This window comes from Lygodium microphyllum, chromosome 24 (assembly GCF_053477565.2).
Source record: "Lygodium microphyllum isolate KBCC chromosome 24, Lygodium_microphyllum_v1.1.10, whole genome shotgun sequence".
Lineage (NCBI taxonomy): Eukaryota > Viridiplantae > Streptophyta > Polypodiopsida > Schizaeales > Lygodiaceae > Lygodium > Lygodium microphyllum.
In genome coordinates, this window is record NC_141158.1 from 43,113,709 (window position 1) to 43,137,504 (window position 23,796).

Below are 23,796 nucleotides of genomic sequence, written 5' to 3' on the forward strand. Positions count from 1 at the left end.
TATACATAAAATACATGCTTTGTGAAGCGCTCACACAAGGCATGGGGGGAGATTGAACCCAATTGGTCTCTTGCTTCTTGTCGTTCATGCTTTTACATTGTTTTTTGTGCAAAAAGGTAGAGTTCATTGTTCTTGGGGACCTTCAGGGATTCACTACATGAGCATACTGCGACCGATCTGCACACAAGATAGAGGAAATGGTTTGAAGCCCTCCAATAGTTCAACTTTGAAATAATTTGCCTGTCTAGGCTCAACTCGCTAGCAAAAAATCTTTCCTAAATTTACTGATGGAAGATCTAGCCACTATAGGATTTCTTGCAAGTATAATTTCCATACCTAGAAATCCCATTTTAAAGACTTTCTTATGGAAACTCCTAAGGATGACTACATTGAGATAATGAGATCCATCCAATCTAGTGGAGATAGCCAAAACACCAAGGCCAAATTCAAGCATTATCACATTGAAGGCAAGCTTCTCTACTGGCATCTAATAGTTGGGACCTTAAGAAAAAGATTCTATGGGAGGTCCATGACAGCCCAATAGCTAGACATCCTAGCTACAAAAAGACTATAAATACATTAAGGAGAAGTTATCATTGGCTAGGAATAAAAGTAGATGTACTAAGATATGTTACTCAATGCTTGAGTTGTCAGGAATTAAGCTTGAAAGAATCAAGTTGCTAGGAGAGTTGCACCCACTAGACATACCACAATGAGGTGGGAGTGCATCAATATGGATTTTATAGTAGGTCATTCAACAATTCAATGTGGATATGACTCAATTCTAGTAGTTGTTGATATGTTGACAAAGGTTGCTCACATCATTCTTGTCAAGACTACCTTCAAGGCATTCAACATTGCTAAGTTGTTCATCAAGGAAATTTTCAGAATGCATGGTGTCAAGGAAAGAATTGTGAAGAGAGAGAAAGAAGAGAAAAGGAGAGAGAAAAGAGTAACGAGGAGAGAGAAATACTAGAAAGCTAGGAAAGAAGAGAGAGAAGCCATAGAAGATGTGAACAAGAAGATGAGGTAAGAGACAGTAAATGTTTTAATGTTCAAAAGATGTGAAAAGTTACATGTCTAGCCTTTTATACTTATGTTAGTCAGACAAGGTATTATTAATAATTCCATACTAAAATATATATTCTTCCTAGCTTTTTACAATCCATCCCTTCCCAAAGGTTTTTGCTACAAAAAAAACCTTACAAGAGTTGAAAAGGATGGATGAGACAGAGTACTAATTTGTTTTTAACTATGCAAAGTATGGAAATAAATGAAATATTGAAGACATATTGACTGAAATGAAGATGTGAAGATAAGCTTGAAGTGTATACATGATCTTGATGTCTTCAAAAGATTTTTGAGCCTTTAAGTCTTCAAGAAATAAATTCAAAATTGAGAGGATAACTTGCTGTAAAAACAAGCCCTACTAAACAAAATCTGCCATAACTTCTTGTAGAAGTACCCAAATGAAGTGTGCCACATGTGAAAATGTAGCTTTTGAAGAGTACTTTGACCTTATATGGGTGGAATATTTCTAAAATTTTGGCAAAATAAAAATTGTTCTAAAAAAGACTATTATTAGGACCGTGTCTACTCTATAATTAGCTCCATTGTAGTTATGCTTCAACTACTACCAATGCATCCCGTAGATAGGGAGACTCGTCTAATATAGATGCCTCAAAGAATAAAACTCCAATTCTAGCATGAGTGGAGTTATTATAGGAAAACTCTGTCAAGTGCAACTAAGAATCCCATGCATGATGCACATCATGACAGAAATGGCGAAGGTAAGTCTCCAACCACTTATTTACCCTTTGTGTGTGGCCATCAGTCTGTGGATGATAGCTTGTAGAAGGAGCCAATTTAGTGCCCATGGAGTTAAGTACCACTTGCCAGAAAGTACACATGAACTTTAAATCCCTATCATGTATAATCACGTGAGATAATCAATATAAGCTAAAGATCTACCCCATAAACTAATTAGCCACCTGTAAAGTAGTGAACTATATCTTGGTAGGAATAAAGTGGGATGCCTTGGTGAGTCTATCCACTATCACATAGATACTATTCTATCCCCTTTTGGTAGTAGGTAAACTAGTAATGAAGTCCACGGAAATGTGCATCCAGTTGCCCTTAAAATAGGTAGTGGTTGCAAGAAACCACATGGCTTATGGGTGATGTCCTTATTTTGTTGACAAGGCACATAATTCATAACAAAATCCTTAACATCTTTCCATTGCCCTTTCCAATAAAAGTTTTTGTTGATCTTATCATAGGTTTTTAAAACTCCAAAATGTCGAGCTAAAGGCGAAGAATGCAACTCCTCTATAAATTTATGTGTGAAAGAAGTAGAGGGAATAACAATCTTGCCATTTAACCAAACTAGCTCATTTTTATGTTGATAATGTGAGTTTTCCTCCATGAGACCTTGTTGTAATTTTTGGAAAATATGGTTGAGCTCATCATCTAAAAGATAGGCTTCTTGTTTCAATCCAGTCACTATGTAGCTTAGTCACAATTGAAAATTTACACATCCACATATAAAAAAGAGAATCAGCTACCACATTGTCTCTGCCCCTCATATGAGTGTTGTCAAAATCATAATTTTGTAGAGTAGTTACCCACCGATGTTGCTTAGGAGTGAGATTGGACTAAGTGAGGAAATACTTTAAGACCCTATGATCACTTTGAACTCTAAACCTGTTGCCATACAAGTAATGGTTGCCACTTCTTTATCGCCGCATTTAAGATATCCAACATCTCTTGGTCATAGACATTCATAGCCATTTTCTTATCTGTAAGATTTCAAATTTCAAAGTCAATAACTTCATGCTCCTATAACAAAATAGTCCCTATGCCACAACCACTGGCATCACACTATGTGGTAAACTCTTTCGAAAAATCTGGGCATACTAAAATAGGAGTAGAAGTAAGGAACTCCTTCAATTGGTAAACTCTTTTGAAAAATCTGGGCATACTAAAATAGGAACAAAAGTAAGGAGTTCCTTCAATTGGTTGAATCCCATGCATGATGCACATCATGACAGAAATGGCGAAGGTAAGTCTCCAACCACGTATTTACCCTTTGTGTGTGGCCATCAGTCTGTAGATGATAGCTTGTAGAAGGAGCCAATTTAGTGCCCATGGAGTTAAGTACCACTTGCCAGAAGTTACTCATGAAATTTAAATCCCTATCATGTATAATCATGTGAGATAATCAATATAAGCTAAAGATCTACCTCATAAACTAATTAGCCACCTGTAAAGTAGTGAACTATGTCTTGGTAGGAATAAAGTGGGATGCCTTGGTGAGTCTATCCACTATCACATAGATACTATTCTATCCCCTTTTGGTAGTAGGTAAACTAGTAATGAAGTCCATGGAAATGTGCATCCAGTTGCCCTTAAAATAGGTAGTGGTTGCAAGAAACCACATGGCTTATGGGTGATATCCTTATTTTGTTGATAAGGCACATAATGCATAACAAAATCCTTAACATCTTTCCATTGCCCTTTCCAATAAAAGTTTTTGTTGATCTTATCATAGGTTTTTAAAACTCCAAAATGTCCAGCTAAAGGCGAAGAATGCAACTCCTCTATAAATTTATGTGTGAAAGAAGTAGAGGGAATAACAATCTTGCCATTTAACCAAACTAGCTCATTTTTATGTTGATAATGTGAGTTTTCCTCCATGAGACCTTGTTGTAATTTTTGGAAAATATGGTTGAGCTCATCATCTAAAAGATAGGCTTCTTGTTTCAATCCAGTCACTATGTAGCTTAGTCACAATTGAAAATTTACACATCCACATATAGAAAAGAGAATCAGCTACCACATTGTCTCTGCCCCTCATATGAGTGTTGTCAAAATTATAATTTTGTAGAGTAGATACCCACCGATGCTACTTAGGAGTGAGATTGGACTAAGTGAGGAAATACTTTAAGACCCTATGATCACTTTGAACTCTAAACCTGTTGCCATACAAGTAATGGTTGCCACTTCTTTATCGCCGCATTTAAGATATCCAACATCTCTTGGTCATAGACATTCATAACCATTTTCTTATCTGTAAGATTTCAAATTTCAAAGTCAATAACTTCATGCTCCTATAACAAAATAGTCCCTATGCCACAACCACTGGCATCACACTATGTGGTAAACTCTTTCGAAAAATCTGGGCATACTAAAATAGGAGCAGAAGTAAGGAACTCCTTCAATTGGTAAACTCTTTTGAAAAATTTGGGCATACTAAAATAGGAACAGAAGTAAGGAGTTCCTTCAATTGGTTGAATCCCATGCATGATGCACATCATGACAGAAATGGCGAAGGTAAGTCTCCAACCACTTATTTACCCTTTGTGTGTGGCCATCAGTCTGTGGATGATAGCTTGTAGGAGGAGCCAATTTAGTGCCCATGGAGCTAAGTACCACTTGCCAGAAGTTACACATGAACTTTAAATCCCTATCATGTATAATCACGTGAGATAATCAATATAAGCTAAAGATCTACCCCATAAACTAATTAGCCACCTGTAAAGTAGTGAACTATGTCTTGGTAGGAATAAAGTGGGATGCCTTGGTGAGTCTATCCACTATCACATAGATACTATTCTATCCCCTTTTGGTAGTAGGTAAACTAGTAATGAAGTCCACGAAAATGTGCATCCAGTTGCCCTTAAAATAGGTAGTGGTTGCAAGAAACCACATGGCTTATGGGTGATGTCCTTATTTTGTTGACAAGGCACATAATTCATAACAAAATCCTTAACATCTTTCCATTGCCCTTTCCAATAAAAGTTTTTGTTGATCTTATCATAGGTTTTGAAAACTCCAAAATGTCCAGCTAAAGGCGAAGAATGCAACTCCTCTATAAATTTATGTGTGAAAGAAGTAGAGGGAATAACAATCTTGCCATTTAACCAAACTAGCTCATTTTTATGTTGATAATGTGAGTTTTCCTCCATGAGACCTTGTTGTAATTTTTGGAAAATATGGTTGAGCTCATCATCTAAAAGATAGGCTTCTTGTTTCAATCCAGTCACTATGTAGCTTAGTCACAATTGAAAATTTACACATCCACATATAGAAAAGAGAATCAGCTACCACATTGTCTCTGCCCCTCATATGAGTGTTGTCAAAATCATAATTTTGTAGAGTAGTTACCCACCGATGCTGCTTAGGAGTGAGATTGGACTAAGTGAGGAAATACTTTAAGACCCTATGATCACTTTGAACTCTAAACCTGTTGCCATACAAGTAATGGTTGCCACTTCTTTATCGCCGCATTTAAGATATCCAACATCTCTTGGTCATAGACATTCATAGCCATTTTCTGTTAGATATGATCAATGCCCCACCCTCATTAGGTGCTACCAATGATCCATGGTGCTCAAAGTTGTAAGGCCCCCATTATGAGGAGAAGCCAAATGTGAACTCGGACATTGGTTGAGTCCTGACTTGTATATTAGATGAGGTCTATGTGACCGGATGGCAAAAAGATGACTGTTGTGGGTCTAATCTTTGGGTTAGACGGAGTGGTTAAGCTGGTAGCAACTCGAGGCACATTGCATTGAGTTGCGTGGTAAGGGAGTTAAAAGGGGCCCCTATTGTGGGGTCCGGGGGCCGCGGAAGCGGCCCCTCGCTGGGGGGTCCCAGGGGGGCTAGCGGCCCCCTGGCGGGGGTCCGGGGGCAGTGCCCCCGGCTTGATGGTAAAGGGAATATTCCCTGGAATATTCCCTGGCCGACTAGTGAAGGCTCATATGGTAGGTCGGGCAGTAGGCCGACCTAACGACCTTTGCGGGCTATAAAAGCTAAACCCCTTCGCAGCCATCACTCACTCATCTTTCACCTAGTCAGAGTTGTTGTTCCAGCTAGCCTTAAGCTCTTCACCTATCTTCTGTCTAGATCGCCATCTAAGCTTCACACAGTGGAAGCGCACGGGTGGACAGAGCCATCTTTGTATCAGTTGTTTGGAGTTAAAGAATTTACTGATTCTCCTCTTATCTGTTGTGTACTCTCTATCTCTTTCTCAGATTCTGTTCGCTGCGCCGTGTAATATTTTACATGGTATCAGAGCCCAGGGGGCTCTAGAGATCGGAGAGCATGCAAGAGGCAAAGGCTTCAACGGAAAAGAGAAACTATGTCGACTTCCGGAAGCGGTGCAGGAGGTGGTGTTGCTGTACGAGCTATTCAAACACTGAGGATTCATCCACCAACCTTCAGCGAAGGCAAGTTAGATGGTACAAACTACACCTTGTGGAAGTTCAAAATTACAACTATCCTTGATTCTTATGAGCTTCTGGAGACTGTGCTGGGGACTGACGCAGAACCACAGCCTACCCCCGACCCATCAAATCCTAGTGTGATGATTCCTCCGAATGCAGATCTTCTACGAGCTTGGAAACGAAGGAATGCAGATGCATTGTGTGCCTTAGTTACAAGCTGTTCTGACAGTGTTTTGACTTTGTTTCAGCATACAACCAAAGCGTCAGAGGCTTGGAATGTGCTAAGGAGTCAGTATGAAACACAAAACCAAACAAGGATTCAAAACTTGGAGAATCAACTAGCAGCGGAGAAGTTTGCTGAAGGAGAGACGGTTGAAGCATTCATCACTCGGATTAAGAATCTGCGCGACTAGATGGCTGACGCTGGGATACAAAAGACTAGTGAAGAGCTAACTCAGAGGTGTCGTCGGATTTGTCCACAAAAGTTTGATGGACTAGTAACTGCCCTTAATACTTAGGTGAGACCTCAAGCTTTGACTTTTGAGGAGTTTTGTGCATTATTAATGGAGGAGGAGTTGAGGCTGAAAGCTCGAGAAGGAAGCAACAATGGAGATGCTGCATTCTCTGCCAATGTAAAAGGCAAAGGTGTTTCCTCCACCAAAAATGATGGTGACAAAAAGAAGAAGGGCGGCAAGAAGAAGTTTCAAGGAGAGTGCTTCTACTGTAAGAAGAAAGGACATGCAATTGCAGATTGTCGTGTCAAGAAGGCAGATGAAAAGAATGGTACCCTTAAAAGTAAAGGGAAAGAGACAGCCAATACGGCTGAAGCAGAGTTGGAATTATTCATGGCAACCATTGAGGAAGTGTGCTCCTCGGCGCAAGAAGAATCTACCACTGACTCTTGGGTGTTGGATAGTGGAGCCTCCCGTCACATGACCAACAAGAAAGGTCTATACAGTTCTATGCAGCCTCTACAAGAATCCATCACTCTGACGGTTGGAAATGATGCTAAATGCCCTGCTGCGGGCACATGTACTATTTCTTTTGTTGCTGCAAATGGTGAAGTCAAAAAGCTTTCAAATGTGTTGTATGTTCCCGAAATCAAGAGAAATCTCTTATCAGTTGCTGCCATAACTGATCTTGGTCATGAAGTGAGGTTCAAGAAGAAAGGTGCAAAAATTATTGATAGTGCTGGCACAATTGTTGGCAAAGGAGAAATAAGGAACAACTTGTATGAGCTAAGTGCTCTTACAGCCAGCGCTAGAGTGGGCACAAGTAAGCTTTGGCATGAAAGGTTTGGACACATCGGATTTGCAGTATTGAAGGAGATGCAAAAGCAAGGTATGGTTGCTCACCCACCTACAATAACTGAATTGAAGGAACCATGTGAAGCTTGTATGATGGGCAAGCAACAAAGAAAGGCATTTCCACAAGAAAGCAAGAATAGAGCATAGGCTCCTCTAGAGTTGGTGCATGCTGACTTGTGTGGTAAGATGCCTATACAGACCTTGGGGGGATCTTCTTATTTTATGTTGATTGTCGACAACTATAGTAGGAAGATGTGGGTGTACTTCCTTCGTGATAAGGCTCAAGCTTTTGGTAAGTTTAAAGAATGGCTAATACTTGTTGAGAATGAAACATGGAAAAGTGTGAAGAAATTTAGAACAGATGGTGGTGGTGAGTTTAACTCAAAGGAGTTTGAAGGCTTTTGCAAGAGCAAAGGGATCAAGCGTCAATTGACAACGCCTCACACACCTCAGCAGAACGGTGTTGTGGAACGCAGGATTCACACCATTGTGGAGATGGCAAGATGCATGCTAAAGGGCAAGGGATTGCCTAACCATTTTTGGGCTGAAGCTGTTAATACTGCAGTCTACATTCTAAATCGGAGCTATACAAAGGCTCTCAAGGGAAAAACACCTCATGAGGCTTACATTGGTAAGAAACCATCTGTCTCACATTTCAAATTTTTTGGATGTGAATGTTATGCACATGTTCGAGATGAGAAGAGAAACAAGTTACAACCAAAAAGCAGAAAATGTATCTTCTTGGGTTATAGTGATGAGCAGAAGGCTTACAAATTATATGACCAAGAGGCAAAGAAGATCATCGCGAGCCGTGATGTGGTGTTCAAGGAGGAGCCGCATACAGTGGAGGAGAAGAAGGCAAGTTCTTCCACTTTATCATCAAGCGCAGAAGTAGTCCACTATGAACCTGTCCCGAGAGCTATCCCTATCCTTAAGGAGGAGGAAGCATCATCTTCAGATGATGAGGAAAAAGTTCACCAACCTGACATCACCCCACCGGAAAAGCCATTGCTGCGCTGGGTGAAGCAGCTCTATGACCACAATAATCCTATGCCTGCATCTGTTGAGGAGAAGGCAGACGGGACCAAGGAGGTCTCAGAGAATAGAGGAGCAAAGGAGGGCTTCTGCTCACATAGTCAATATGGCCTTGATGGTTGAGATTATGAGAGAAGTAAAGGAGCCAACTGACTTAGAAAAAGCACTTCCAGATCCATCATGGAAGGATGCTATGCAGGCGGAGTATGACAGCATAATGAAGAATGACACTTGGGAGCTAGTGGATTGACTAGCAAAGCGGAAGGTTATTGGCACCAAGTGGATCTAGAAGGTAAAGTACAAGGCTGATGGTACCTTAGAAAAGTACAAAGCTAGACTGGTTGCCCAAGGATTTTCACAAGTTGAAGGGTTTGATTTTCAAGAGTCATTTGCCCCAACTGCCAGAATGACCACTATTCGCACAGTACTTGCAGTGGCTGCCCACAAGAAGTGGCCAGTGTACCAAAAGGATGTTAAGTCAGCGTTCTTAAATGGTGACCTCAAGGAGGAGGTGTACGTGGCTCACCCACCAGGGTTTGAGGCCCCCCATTCTGAGAACAAAGTGTGTAAACTAAAGAAGGCATTGTATGGGCTAAAACAAGCCCCCAGAGCATGGTACCAGCGGATAGATAGGTTCTTTTTAAATCTAAACTTCAAAAGATGTGCCTCAGATGCTAACTTGTATGTTTACAGGGATGGTAAAAAGTCTGTAGTGATTGTCCTATATGTGGATGACCTTCTTATTACAGGTGACTATGAAGATATGATCAACCAAACTCAAAAGGCTTTGAGCTCTGAGTTTGAAATGACAGACTTAGGCTTGCTACACTATTGTTTGGGGATTGAAGTCTGGCAAGAGCCAGGAAAGATCTTCATCTCTCATAAGAAGTATGCATGGGAGATCTTGAAGGCATTTGGCATGACCGAGTGCAAGGAGATAGCTACACCTATGGAGGTGAATGCAAAGTTATCCGTCGAGGATACATCAGCATTAGTAGACATTGGGAGGTATAGGAGGTTGGTCGGCAGTCTGATCTACTTGTGTAACACCAGACCAGATATCAGTTTTGCTGTTTGTGTTTTGAGCAGGTTCTCAAACAAACCTCATGAGAGTCATTGGAAGGTTGGGATGTGGGTGCTCAGATACTTGAAGAAAACTCTTGACTATGGTATCACATACAGTTTCGGAACTTCTCTTGTGGGGAACTGTGACTCAGATTGGGCAGGAGACATTGATTCCAGGAAGTCAGTTTCTGGTTATTGTTTCTCTTTAGGTTCAGGAATTTTCTCTTGGATTAGTAAGAAGCAACCAACAGTGGCATTGTCTTCTACCGAAGTAGAGTACAAGGTAGCTTGTTTTGCTGCATGTGAGGTCGTATGGTTGAGAAGGATTCTATGGCATATGGGAGGGCAGGATGAAGAACCAACTGTGCTGAGATGTGACAATTAGACTTGCATCGCCATTGCCAAAAATCCAGTGTTTCATGCATGCACCAAACATATAGAGATCCAGTATCACTATGTGTGTGATTTGATGGAGGATGGGATAGTGGAACTCGTCTACTGTCCAACAGAGGAGAATGGAGTAGATATCTTCACCAAAGCACTTACGAAGGATTTGCTTCAAGTTCATCTTCAGAGACTCGACATTGGGCCAAGGAGATAGTTCACCTATGGGTGGACATTGAGGGGGGGTGTTAGATATGATCAATGCCCCACCCTCATTAGGTGCTATCAATGATCCATGGTGCTCAAAGTTGTAAGGCCCCCATTATGAGGAGAAGCCAAATGTGAGCCCGGACATTGGTTGAGTCCTGACTTGTATATCAGATGAGGTCTATGTGACCGGATGGCAAAAAGGTAATTGTTGTGGGTCTAATCTTTGGGTTAGATGGAGTGGTTAAGCTGGTAGCAACTCGAGGCACATTGCATTGAGTTGCGTGGTAAGGGAGTTGTGAAGGCTCATATGGTAGGGTGGTCAGTAGGCCAACCTAACGACCTTCGCGGGCTATAAAAGCTAAACCCCTTCGCAGCCATCACTCACTCATCTTTCACCTAGTCAGAGTTGTTGTTCCAGCTAGCCTTAAGCTCTTCACCTATCTTCTGTCTAGATCACCATCTAAGCTTCACACAGTGGAAGCGCACGGTTGGACAGAGCTATCTTTGTATCAGTTGTTTGGAGTTAAAGAATTTACTGATTCTCCTCTTATCTGTTGTGTACTCTCTATCTCTTTCTCAGATTCTGTTCGCTGCGCCGTGTAATATTTTACATTTTCCTATCTGTAAGATTTCAAATTTCAAAGTCAATAACTTCATGCTCCTATAACAAAATAGTCCCTATGCCACAACCACTGGCATCACACTATGTGCTAAACTCTTTTGAAAAATCTGGGCATACTAAAATAGGAGCAGAAGTAAGGAACTCCTTCAATTGGTAAACTCTTTTGAAACATCTGGGCATACTAAAATAGGAACAGAAGTAAGGAGTTCCTTCAATTGGTTGAATCCCATGCATGATGCACATCATGACAGAAATGGCGAAGGTAAGTCTCCAACCACGTATTTACCCTTTGTGTGCGGCCATTGATAGCTTGTAGAAGGAGCCAATTTAGTGCCCATGGAGTTAAGTACCACTTGCCAGAAGTTACTCATGAACTTTAAATCCCTATCATGTATAATCACGTGAGATAATAAATATAAGCTAAAGATCTACCCCATAAACTAATTAGCCACCTGTAAAGTAGTGAACTATATCTTGGTAGGAATAAAGTGGGATGCCTTGGTGAGCCTATCCACTATCACATAGATACTATTCCATCCCCTTTTGGTAGTAGGTAAACTAGTAATGAAGTCCATGGAAATGTGCATCCAGTTGTCCTTAAAATAGGTAGTGGTTACAAGAAACCACATGGCTTATGGGTGATGTCCTTATTTTGTTGACAAGGCATATAATTCATAACAAAATCCTTAACATCTTTCCATTGTCCTTTCCAATAAAAGTTTTTGTTTATCTTATCATAGGTTTTTAAAACTCCAAAATGTCCAGCTAAAGGCGAAGAATGCAACTCCTCTATAAATTTATGTGTGAAAGAAGTAGAGGGAATAACAATCTTGCCATTTAACCAAACTAGCTCATTTTTATGTTGATAATGTGAGTTTTCCTCCATGAGACCTTGTTGTAATTTTTGGAAAATATGGTTGAGCTCATCATCTAAAAGATAGGCTTCTTGTTTCAATCCAGTCACTATGTAGCTTAGTCACAATTGAAAATTTACACATCCACATATAGAAAAGAGAATCAGCTACCACATTGTCTCTGCCCCTCATATGAGTGTTGTCAAAATCATAATTTTGTAGAGTAGTTACCCACCGATGCTGCTTAGGAGTGAGATTGGACTAAGTGAGGAAATACTTTAAGACCCTATGATCACTTTGAACTCTAAACCTGTTGCCATACAAGTAATGGTTGCCAGTTCTTTATTGCCGCATTTAAGATATCCAACATCTCTTGGTCATAGACATTCATAGCCATTTTCTTATCTGTAAGATTTCAAATTTCAAAGTCAATAACTTCATGCTCCTATAACAAAATAGTCCCTATGCCATAGCCACTGGCATCACACTATGTGGTAAACTCTTTCGAAAAATTTGGGCATACTAAAATAGGAGCAGAAGTAAGGAGTTCCTTCAATTGGTTGAAGGAACTCCTTCAATTGGTAAAATCTTTTGAAAAATCTAAGCATATTAAAATAGGAACAGAAGTAAGGAGTTCCTTCAATTGGTTGAAGCTATTATTTGCAAAGAATGCATCCCAAATGTAATATATCAAATATATATATTGTGATTTTTCTCCTTCTCGCGCGGTGGCGCATCGTGCTGAAAGGGTAGAGGGGGGATAGAGGAGCCAGCAAGCTCCTCACTCGAGCTTGCTCGGCTCCACAGGGCATGCAAATGGACACGTCGAGGGGGGAGGATTCCCTCCCCTCCCCTATATAAAAGAGGGAGGGCCGCAGGTACAAGGGGAGACTAAGGAAGGATGAAAGAAAAACATTGCCGCCCTGCCTTCAAACCCTGCCGCCATGGACAGTCTGTGCAGGGGAGGAAGGATACGCAATCTCGACGCCAGTTCATCATCTCCATTTCCGCCGCCTGCAGACTACCTCCCCCCGTCGTCGTCGTCGTCAAAAATTTCCCCCCCCTCCCCCTCCCCCCACGTGGCTATAGAAGCTTCAAGAAGCTTCTTGAAGCTTCTAAGGGGGGGCTCCTCAAGCCCCCCTTTCTATACCTTAGAATCCTTTCACCCCGGGTTTTTAAACCCTCAAGCCCCCTTCCTATACCCTTCCCTTACCCTTTCACCCCCTCCCGGTTTTACCCCCTTAGAAATCCTTTCACCCCGGCCCGGTCTTAAGGCTTTAGCCCCTTCCCGTGGGGCCATTAAACCCCCACACCCCTTGTCCTCATAACCCACAAATTCCCCCCCCCCCCTCCCGTGCCTAAATCTATAAGTCCCTTCTTGTGTTGAAACCCCGTGTTTTACCCCCCCTCATATTCCGTTTTTCTTAACACAACCCCTAAGCCCCTTTCTAACCCCCATGTCCCCTTTTTCCTTACACACCTTTTTCCCCGTGCTATAAACCCTTGTGTTACCTTTCAAATTTTCCCCTTGGGTTTGAAAAACCCCTAAGTCCTTTCACTCCTGTGCCCAAAGATCTCCCAAGGGCCTTCATATATGTTCGTGAAGCCACACTCACACATAACCTTTTTCACCGTGATTATACCCTATAGACCCTTTTTCTCTTAGGCTTTATAAACCTTTCCCTCTCCGAAGAAGCTAAGACCTTAAAGGTCTTGTTACCCCTTTCTCGTGGTCAACCCCTTAACGATTCCTTGACTCAAAAGAGAGAAGAGGATTATTGAAACGACGGTGAATTCTGAAAAGGAGTGTAAAGCTGCCTTCACGTTCGAAGGATTACAACTACGATGCCGCCTAAGAAAGTCCAAGGAGTAGCTGCGGGAGGATCATCTCCCGGTATCTGTGTGGATATCTCACCCCAAAACCAAGTTTTTCCTTCTTGGTTTTTATATCGGTTTTAATTCAATCATGCAAGATGAATTGTTAGGATAAGTTATATTTTATCCTAGTTATTTACTATGAAGGAATTTAGTTTAATTGAACATGCATAATGGATAATGTATAAAATATAGTTTTCCTTCAAATAGCATTATGCATTGAAACGAATTACGAGCAAGATTATTTACCCACTATAGTAGTATATTTCGGCTAAACCTTGAAGGTATAAAAATTGCATCTTGCACCATTAACCTCTAATTTTTTTTACAACGAATCATCATAGAATATGAAATTCATGAAAGGTTTCTTACGTTGCTTAAACTCTAGGAAGTTATCATTGCTAAATGCATATCTTAGCAAGGGAAAGATTGTTTATTTGGTAGGAGTTTTTGTTCGCAAGGGAAAAAGGAAGATTACTTGAATTTATCTTACCTCGAAGTAATAAAATTTAAGACTGAAAAATCAATTGTCACATAGATAACAAATCGTGCCGAGGTGATCTCGATATTACCTTCTAAAAGTTAACCGAATTAATATAAACTTAGAAATACCTATGCTGCGAAATATGCATTGGGAATGATTTAAAAATCCAATAAACGTTTATACCTTAAATACTTGCCTACCTTCCCTGATTGTAGGGTCAATAAATCGTAAACGTAAAAGAACTAGGGTTTGTCCTTGAGGTTCTTAAAAAGAGACCCTAGGTCTGACAAACCTTAGCTTAAAGAAACTAAAACGGATTGTTTCATCGTATATTACGATGCAGGACTTGGGCAGCAAGTACGAGGTCATATGGTCTTGTGATTGATTCACAAGAAGAAAAGTGAAATACCCTCAACAAGGATGGCGGATCCTTACGCAAGTTATCTTGCAGAAAGGATGTATTCTTTGATATCCTTCTAAGTAAGGAAGGTTGAAATCGGAAAATAAAGTATCCAATGAACTTTAGGGTTGACCAAGTTGGGTTAATAGGATACGCCCTAACCCAGAGTATAAAGGATCTTGCCAAGTTGCAAGGTACCCCGGATCGAGTGCTAAATGCATTTAAAAAAAAAAGATTCCTTCTTTAGCAGTTTGCCAACAACAAGATCGGTTAATGGAAATGTTTGTGCTTGCTAGAGATTTTAGAGCACTGTTTGATTTATGAATTACAAATTAAATGAATATCTATACTTCAGGTTGAAGACCTGAAGGGAGAGGCAGTTTCAGTTACCCCTGACTGCCTGCTTGACCCTAACCAAGGGGATTGAGCACTACTTGGAGCAGGAGGACGCTTGGGTGCCAGGGGGGCTCTGGCCGTAAATCCCTCGCCTTCCGGGTCCTGCACAAGAGGCTAACGTGACTCGGGATTGGATCTCGAGGCCCGCATACTAGTCTACGGGCGGAAGCTTGGAATAGTGATCCTTGTGGATTGCTGGATAGCCTTCGGGTGGATTATGGACAAGCCTGCAGGTGGAACTCCTTATATTTCAAAGATAAATATGATGATATGTTAATAAAGAACTTGTTTGATATTGTTTTTCTATGTCACGTGATAAGATTACGTGAAGAAAGGGGTGCTTAATAGTTTAATTAAAGAAGTTGATTGTTACATGTCCAAATTAATGTGTTAGATAATTACATAACTAAAACAAACCGAGGAAAGTGCGGAGGATGGGCCATGGGTCCGTCCTACGGTTGGGTGGTCTCGGTTGGCCGGGAACTTTTCTCAAATCTCGAAGAACAGCGGGATGATCGTCAAAGGACACGAACAACGAAAGCGATGACCTAGAGTTATGTCTTACCCGATTTACGTTGTTTTAGGGGAACGGAATGGGACTATGCCTTATGGCAGAGAGGTTGAGCTTGCATCCCTCTCATTTCCCATTCTCCTTGAACCAAGTGCAGTGTGAATCTGCTTCGGACCTGGCGTTTCTGCGTAAAGTAGTTCACTTAGGTCCGACGCTAGTTGCTGTTAGGTAATGACCAATCAAGAAAACCCTAATTCTGGTCGATCCTAAGTGGGAACGGCCAGAATACTTCCGCTATGTGGAAGACGCAGGAAGTCCTAGATCGCAAATCCCGTAACATTCCATGGGAGTGTCGGGCGGAGCTTTCTAGACGTCCTTTCCGATGGGCTGCTAAGACGTGTCCTGGACCATGCTAGGGGACACGTTACAGTTGGTATCAGAGCAGACCAACAACGGAAATTGTTTTTAAGAGATCTCACTCAAATGAAGTAAAGTAATTGTTGCTGTCCAAACATTCCCTTACCTTCGATATTGTCTTGCAAAATTACGAAGCGTGGAACAAGTTTCTGGTATTTCGAGTCATGTTTATGACTGCAATGCATTCTCCGCTTTATAGACAAAGAATAGGGATTATGAACATCCTGGAGCAGATTTATAACCCATCACCTTTATACATTGAACGAAGATGGACGGGTGCTTCAGGAATCTACTATATAGCCGCCCACCGGTTTGCTTGTCTACAGACCAACCTAAAGAGGATCAAGTGGTTGGAAGACCTAAAAGTCGTGAAGCTATTCGTTTTTGTGGAAGCTCATGTAAATTCAACTTTACATATTGGAGGTCGGAGGGTTGAGATGAACTCATATGTATATGAGGAAGTAACTCGTGTAATCCCTGTTGACAGGATTAAAGTGTTGGGTTGCCATGAAAAGTATGGATTCCAAAGGGAAGGATATCCTGAACTTCCAATGATTTATCGATTCCTGAAGATCCATGACCCAAAACCTTATTATTACACAGTTCCTGTAGATAAATGCAATACAACGTTGTTCTCCCCAAACTAAATGTAACAATTGGGTTATCATCACATGAAACGTTGTATTCGAAAGGGCTATGCCATATAAATACAAATAAAGACTTCTTTTTATCAATGTCTGGTTGTGCATAAGAGTTGATAAAAATTTAAGTAGCTACATTGTTTACGAGAGAGATGAATTAAAGATAAGCTAACATCGATTATCGTATAATAACGTTAAGAAAACCTTTATTCAGGCACAACCCCAGGTACAGGTTCCTAATTCGCCTCCTACATCAAGTACTGCTGTAATCCAGGAGAAGAAGTTCCTTCTCAAGCAGATTAAGCCACTCGAGTTTGACGGGAGAGGCAGATTCGTCTAGACTGATGCTGAAATTTGGATTGAATCCATGGAGGATTACTTTGAAGCAGCCGGTACTGCACCCGCCAATCAAGCAATGCTCGCCAGGTTAAAACTCACCGACGAAGCCAGACTTTGATGGAAGCAATGGTGCAGGGATCAAGGGATCGTAGAGGGATCCGTTACCTAGGAGAAGCTAAAGAAAGCTGTGCAGGGTAGATACTTACCACCTGCATATCGCACGCAGAAAATAAACGAGTTCTACAAGCTAAAACAGCTAGGACTCACTCTTGACGCATACTACTCTAAATTAATCTCACTTTTAAAGTATGCGCCACAGATGGATATAACACAGCAGATGTCCAAATTTTGTGCGGGCTTGAATCCACCAGTAAATACCCGTCTCAAATCTATGCGTCCATCAGATCTTCAGGATGCACTCATTCGAGCGGCGCCTATAATTCAGGAGGTACAAGCTAGACCAAGGGGTAACAAAACTTGGTCTTATAATGAACCGAACAGAGGAGCATTCAGACCTCAAATGAAGAGAGTTCAAGGTCATAATCAGGGACAAAGAAAGAAAGCAAGGACGAATAACGTCAACAACTTTGTTCCTACTCAAAGTAATGGCCGAAACCTCCGTTGTTTCCACTGCAACGAACCCGGTCACTGCAAGAGGCAATGTCCTAAGCTCGACGGAGGACATCGCCAAGCGCCTTTCCAAGGAACAGGCCGTGGTCAAGGAGCCGCTACCTGAGGAAGAGGAAGAACCGTCTGCATTGCCAATAGGCTAAGAGGTGAAGAAGAAGAAGAAGAAGATCCGACCATGGAAGCAGAGTTCGAAAGAGTGACAGTCCACGCTGCTTTACACAAGAAAGGGCCGAATCGCCAGTTCTCGATGATTCAGGACTATCAAGGTAAAGGTTTCAAAACCTTGATTGACTGTGGCAGTACACATTCCTTTATCTCACTAGCATGTTCAAAAAGACTAGGAATAGCCACAGTAGAAGCACCTACCTTGCTTGTGGAATTGGCAAATGGTCGTGAGGTAACTTGTACCAGGCAAACTGCTAGGGTGGAATTCTTTCTAGGAGGAAAGAAGACTTTGGTTAAATTCAGAGTCATGAATTTAGGTATCCATGAGTGTCTACTCGGAATGGATTGGCTTCGGCCCAACGACGCCCACATTCACTGTGGAAAGGGTCAAGTTTCCTTTCGAAACTCTAAAAGGGAATTAGTCACAACTCAAGGTGAGGCAAGAGTGCCAAGAATCCAATTGGCCAAAGTATCTCGGATCATAAAAGGAGTCAGAAAAGGATTACCTGTTTACTTGATCAAACTCAACAAGTTAGATCAAAAGCAAGAGTCTCATGAAGGACCTTCTTGGCTAAAGGAATACGCGGACGTATTCCCTGAAGAGTTGACTGAGGTTCCGCCTCAAAGAGAAGTGGATCATGAGATTAGGTTAGTGCCTGGAGCTACACCAATTGCCAGGAGACCTTATAGAATGTCTATACCAAAAGCAATTGAGTTGAAGGAACAACTCAAGCAACTATTAGATCAGGGCTACATCCAGCCTAGCAATTCACCGTGGGGAGCTCCAATACTATTCCAAAAAAAGAAAGATGGGACACTTCGACTATGTATTGATTACCGAGGGTTGAATCAATCAACAGTCAAGAACAAGTATCCTATTCCTAGAATAGATGAGCTTCTTGATCGTCTTTAGGGTGCGAAGATCTTCTCCAAGATTGATCTAAGGTCAGGTTACTATCAGATAAGGATCAAGGAAGAAGATATCCTAAAGACGGCCTTCAATACAAGATATGGGCACTTTGAGTTCCTGGTTATGTCATTCGGGCTCACGAATGCACCTGCCACCTTCAACAGGTTAATGCAGGACATCTTTAGGCCATATCTTGATGATTTCGTGCTTGTCTTCTTTGATGACACTTTAGTCTATTCTAAACAGGAAGAAGATCATGAACCTCAACTTTGGATTGTCCTCGAGACAATGAGGTCACATAAGCTATATGCTAAAATGAAGAAGTGTCCATTCTTCAAGTGTTAGATTAAATATCTGGGATTCATAGTATCATCACAAGGAATATTAGTGGACCCAGCCAAGGTCAGAGATATGCTTGAGTGGCCAACACCAGTATCCGTCAAAGAAATACGTAGTTTTCTTGGATTGACAAGATGGTATAGGGTCTTCATCAAAAACTCTGCTTTGATTGCAACACCTCTAACGGATTTACTAAAGAAGCAGACTTCCATTACATGGTCAACTCCTGAACAAAATAGCTTCGACAGATTGAAGCAAAGTTTGGTATCAGCACCTATTCTAAAACTTCCAGACCTCAATAAGGAGTTCGAGGTAGTAACTGATGCTAGCATTTTTGCCTTGGGGTGTGTACTTATGCAGGAAGGTCATCCAGTAGCATACTCTTCAAGGAAATTGAAGAACCATGAAAAGAATTATGCCATGCATGATCTGGAATTACTAGCTATCATCCATGCTCTAAAGCTTTGGAGACACTACATGTTGGGTAACAAGTTTACTCTAGTAACCGACCATAAGAGTCTCAAATGGATCTTTACCCAGAATGAGCTCAACATGAGGCAACATCGGTGGATTGAAGTGTTGGAGGAATATGATTTTGAAATCAAGTACCGACCTGGGAAAGAGAATGTAGTTGCCGATGCACTTAGTCGCAAGGCATTCCTAAATTCCCTAATCTTGCAGAATCCATCAACGACCAGATCTCTAGCTATAAAAGTATCTATGCCAAACAACCCTATACTTGAGTTAGCTAGAGAGGAAGCATGCCATGATTTGGCCTACCAAACAATGCTAAATGAGATCTCTACCAAGAAGCAGAATCAAAAGTTGCAAGCTAAATATCAGAAATTTTCCATTGATAATGGACTTGTCTACTATAGAACAAGGCTGTGTATACCAACAAGCCGGTCACTTAAGCAGAAGATAATGTGGGAAGCTCATGATTCCCCTTTCGTAGTACATCCTGGCTATGCTAAGACTCTGAATGCAGTTAGGAAGAGCTACCATTGGGAGAGGCTCAAAGGTGACGTTCTCAAATATATCACTGAGTGTTTGTCTTGCCAACGTATCAAAGCCGAACATGTCATGATGCCAGGGAAACTACAACCGCTTGACATCCCCCAAATGAAGTGGGAATTCATCAGTATGGATTTTGTTGTAGGCTTACCCCAAGTCCAGGGAGGATACAACTCCATCATGGTTGTGGTTGACATGCTTACCAAGGTTGCACACCTTATTCCAGTAAAGACAAACTATAAAGTCTCCGACATTGCAAGATTGTTTATCAAGGAGATATTCAAACTGCATGGTTTACCCAGAAGAATCATTAGTGATCGAGATTCTCTCTTCACATCACACTTCTGGAGAGCTATCTTTGAAGCTATTGAGACTCACCTCTGTTTTAGCACCGCCTACCATCCCCAAACGGATGGCCAAACAGAGCGAGTAAATCAAGTCATCGAGGATATGCTTAGGGCATACTGCTATCGAGAGCCGAAGAGGTGGATTCAATTCTTGCCTTTGGTTGAATTTGCCTACAATGCTTCTTACTAGCAAAGCATTCAGATGACCCCTTTCCAAGCTTTGTATGGTCATGACTGTCGAAGTCCCCTAAACTTCCCTGATCCAACCCTAAGGGTTGAAGCGTCAAGGCAGATGTTGGAAGAGATGGATGACCAAATAAAGTCAATAAGACAAGACATCCAAGCGGCCAAGGATAGATAGAAGGCATACGCAGATTTTAAGCGTCAAGAAAGATTCTTCTTCGAAGGAGACATGGTCTTCATTCGCGTACACCCTAAAAAGAGTTCTCTATCCCTAGGAGATTGCAAGAAGCTAAGTCCAAGGTATTGTGGGCCGTACAAAATCCTCAAATGCCTAGGACCCAATGCTTATAGATTGCAACTCCCTGAGAACCTAAAGGTTCATAATGTATTCCATATCAGCCTATTGAAAAAATATGTACTTAACCCTAACCATGTACTTGATGACCAACAAATTGTAATGCCTAGTCAAGGAGTCCTTGAACTAAGGCCGGATAGGATCTTAGATGTTAGGGAGAGACAGTTAAGATCCAGAACCTTGAGAGAATGCCTCGTCCAGTGGAAAGATTATCTCGAAGAGGATGCCACTTGGGTAGATGAAGGCACTCTCAACCATCAATATCCCTAGTTTATCTCGAGATGAGAACATCTCGATTCCTCTAAGGGGGAGAGAATGTAATATATCAAATATATATATTTTGATTTTTCTCCTTTTCACGCCGCGGCGCATCGTGCTTGAAGGGTAGAGGGGGGGATAGAGGAGCCAACAAGCTCCTTGCTGGAGCTTACTCAGCTCCATAGGGCATGCAAATGGACACATTGAGGGGGGAGGATTCCCTCCCCTCCCCTATATAAAAGAGGGAGGGCCGCAGGTACAAGGGGAGACCGAGGAAGGACGAAAGAAAAAATGCTGTCGCCCTGCCTTCAAACGCTGCCACCGATAGTCTTTGGGAAGGAAGGATATGCAATCTCGACGCCAATTTGTCATCTCCATTTCCATCGCCTGCAGACTACCTCCCCCCGTTGTCGCTGTCAAAAATCCCCCCCTCCCCCCCACGTGGCTACAGAAGCTTCAAGAAGCTTCTCGAAGCTTCTAAGGGGGGGCTCCTCAAGCCCCCTTCCTATACCTTAGAATCCTTTCACCCCGGGTTTTTAAACCCTCAAGCCCCCTTCCTATACCCTTCCCTTACCCTTTCACCCCCTCCCGGTTTTACCCCCTTTGAAATCCTTTCACCCCGGCCCATTCTTAAGGCTTTAACCCCTTCCCGTGGGGCCATTAAACCCCCACACCCCTTGGCCTCATAATCCACAAATTCCTCCCCCGTGTCTAAATCTATAAGTCCCTTCTTGTGTTGAAACCCCGTGTTTTACCCCCCCTCATATTCCTTTTTTCTTAACACACCCCCTAAGCCCCTTTCTAACCCCCGTGTCCCCTTTTTCCTTACACACCTTTTTCCCTGTGCTATAAACCCTTGTGTTACCTTTTAAATTTTCCCCTTGGGTTTGAAAAACCCCTAAGTCCTTTCACTCCCGTGCCCAAAGACCTCCCAAGGGCCTTCATATATGTTTGTGAAGCCACACTCACACATAACCTTTTTCACCGTGATTATACCCTATAGACTCTTTTTCTCTTAGGCTTTATAAACCTTTCCCTCTCCGAAGAAGCTAAGACCTTAAAGGTATTGTTACCCCTTTCTCGTGGTCAACCCCTTAACGATTCCTTGACTCGAAAGAGAGAAGAGGATTATTGAAGCGACGGTGAATTCTGAAAAGGAGTGTAAAGCTGCCTTCACGTTCGAAGGATTACAACTACGATGCCGCCTAAGAAAGTCCAAGGAGTAGCTGTGGGAGGATCATCTCCCGATATCCATGTGGATATCTCACCCCAAAACCAGGTTTTTCCTTTTTGGTTTTTATATCGGTTTTAATTCAATCATGCAAGATGAATTGTTAGGATAAGTTATATTTTGTCCTAGTTATTTACGATGAAGGAATTTAGTTTAATTGAACATGCATAATGGATAATGTATAAAATATAGTTTTCCTTCAAATAGCATTATGCATTGAAACGAATTATGAGCAAGATTATTTACCCACTATAGTAGTATATTTCGGCTAAACCTTGAAGGTATAAAAACTACATCTTGCACCATAACCCCTAATTTTTTTTACAACGAATCATCATAGAATGTGAAATTCATGAAAGGTTTCTTACGTTGCTTAAACTCTAGGAAGTTATCATTGCTAAATGCATAGCTTAGCAAGGGAAAGATTGTTTATTTGGCAGGAGTTTTTGTTTGCAAGGGAAAAAGGAAGATTACTTGAATTTATCTTACCTCAAAGCAATAAAATTTAGGACTAAAAAATCAATTGCCACATAGATAGCAAATCGTGCCGAGGTGATCTCGATATTACCTTCTAAAAGTTAACCGAATTAATATAAACTTAGAAATACCTATGCTGCGAAATATGCATTGGGAATGATTTAAAAATCCAATAAACGTTTATACCTTAAATACTTGCCTACCTTCCCTGATTGTAGGGTCAATAAATCGTAAACGTAAAAAAACTAGGGTTTGTCCCTGAGGTTCTTAAAAAGAGACCCTAGGTCTGACAAATGTCAGCTTAAAGAAACTAAAACAGATTGTTTCATCGTATATTACGATGTAGAACTTGCGCAGCAAGTACGAGGTCATATGGTCTTGTGATTGATTCACAAGAAGAAAAGTGAAATACCCTCAACAAGGATGGCGGATCCTTACGCAAGTTATCTTGCAGAAAGGATGTATTCTTTGATATCCTTCTAAGTAAGGAAGGTTAAAACCAGAAACTAAAGTATCCAATGAACTTTAGGGTTGACCAAGTTGGGTTAATAGGGTATGCTCTAACTCAAAGTATAAAGGATCTTGCCAAGTTGCAAGGTACCCCGGATCGAGTGCTAGATGCATTTAAAAAGGAAAGATTCCTTCTTTAGCAGTTTGCCAACAACAAGATTGGTTAATGGAAATATTTGTGCTTGCTAGATATTTTAGAGCACTGTTTGGTTTATGAATTACAAATTAAATGAATATCTATACTTCAGGTTGAAGACCTGAAGGGAGAGGCAGTTTCAGTTACCCCCGACTGCGTGCCTGACCCTAACCAAGGGGGTTGTTGACCGTGCCAGGTACTGGACCGAACCCGCTACAAGAGGTCTCTCTGTTGAGCACTACTTGGAGCAGGAGGACGCTTGGGTGCTAGGGGGGCTCTGGCCGTAAATCCCTCGCCTTTCGGGTCCTGCACAAGAGGCTAACGTGACTCGGGATTGGATCTCGAGGCCCGCATACTAGTCTACGGGCGGAAGCTTGGAATAGTGATCCCTATGGATTGCTAGATAGCCTTCGGGTGGATTATGGACAAGCCTATGGGCGGAACTCCTTGTATTTCAAAGATAAATATGATGAT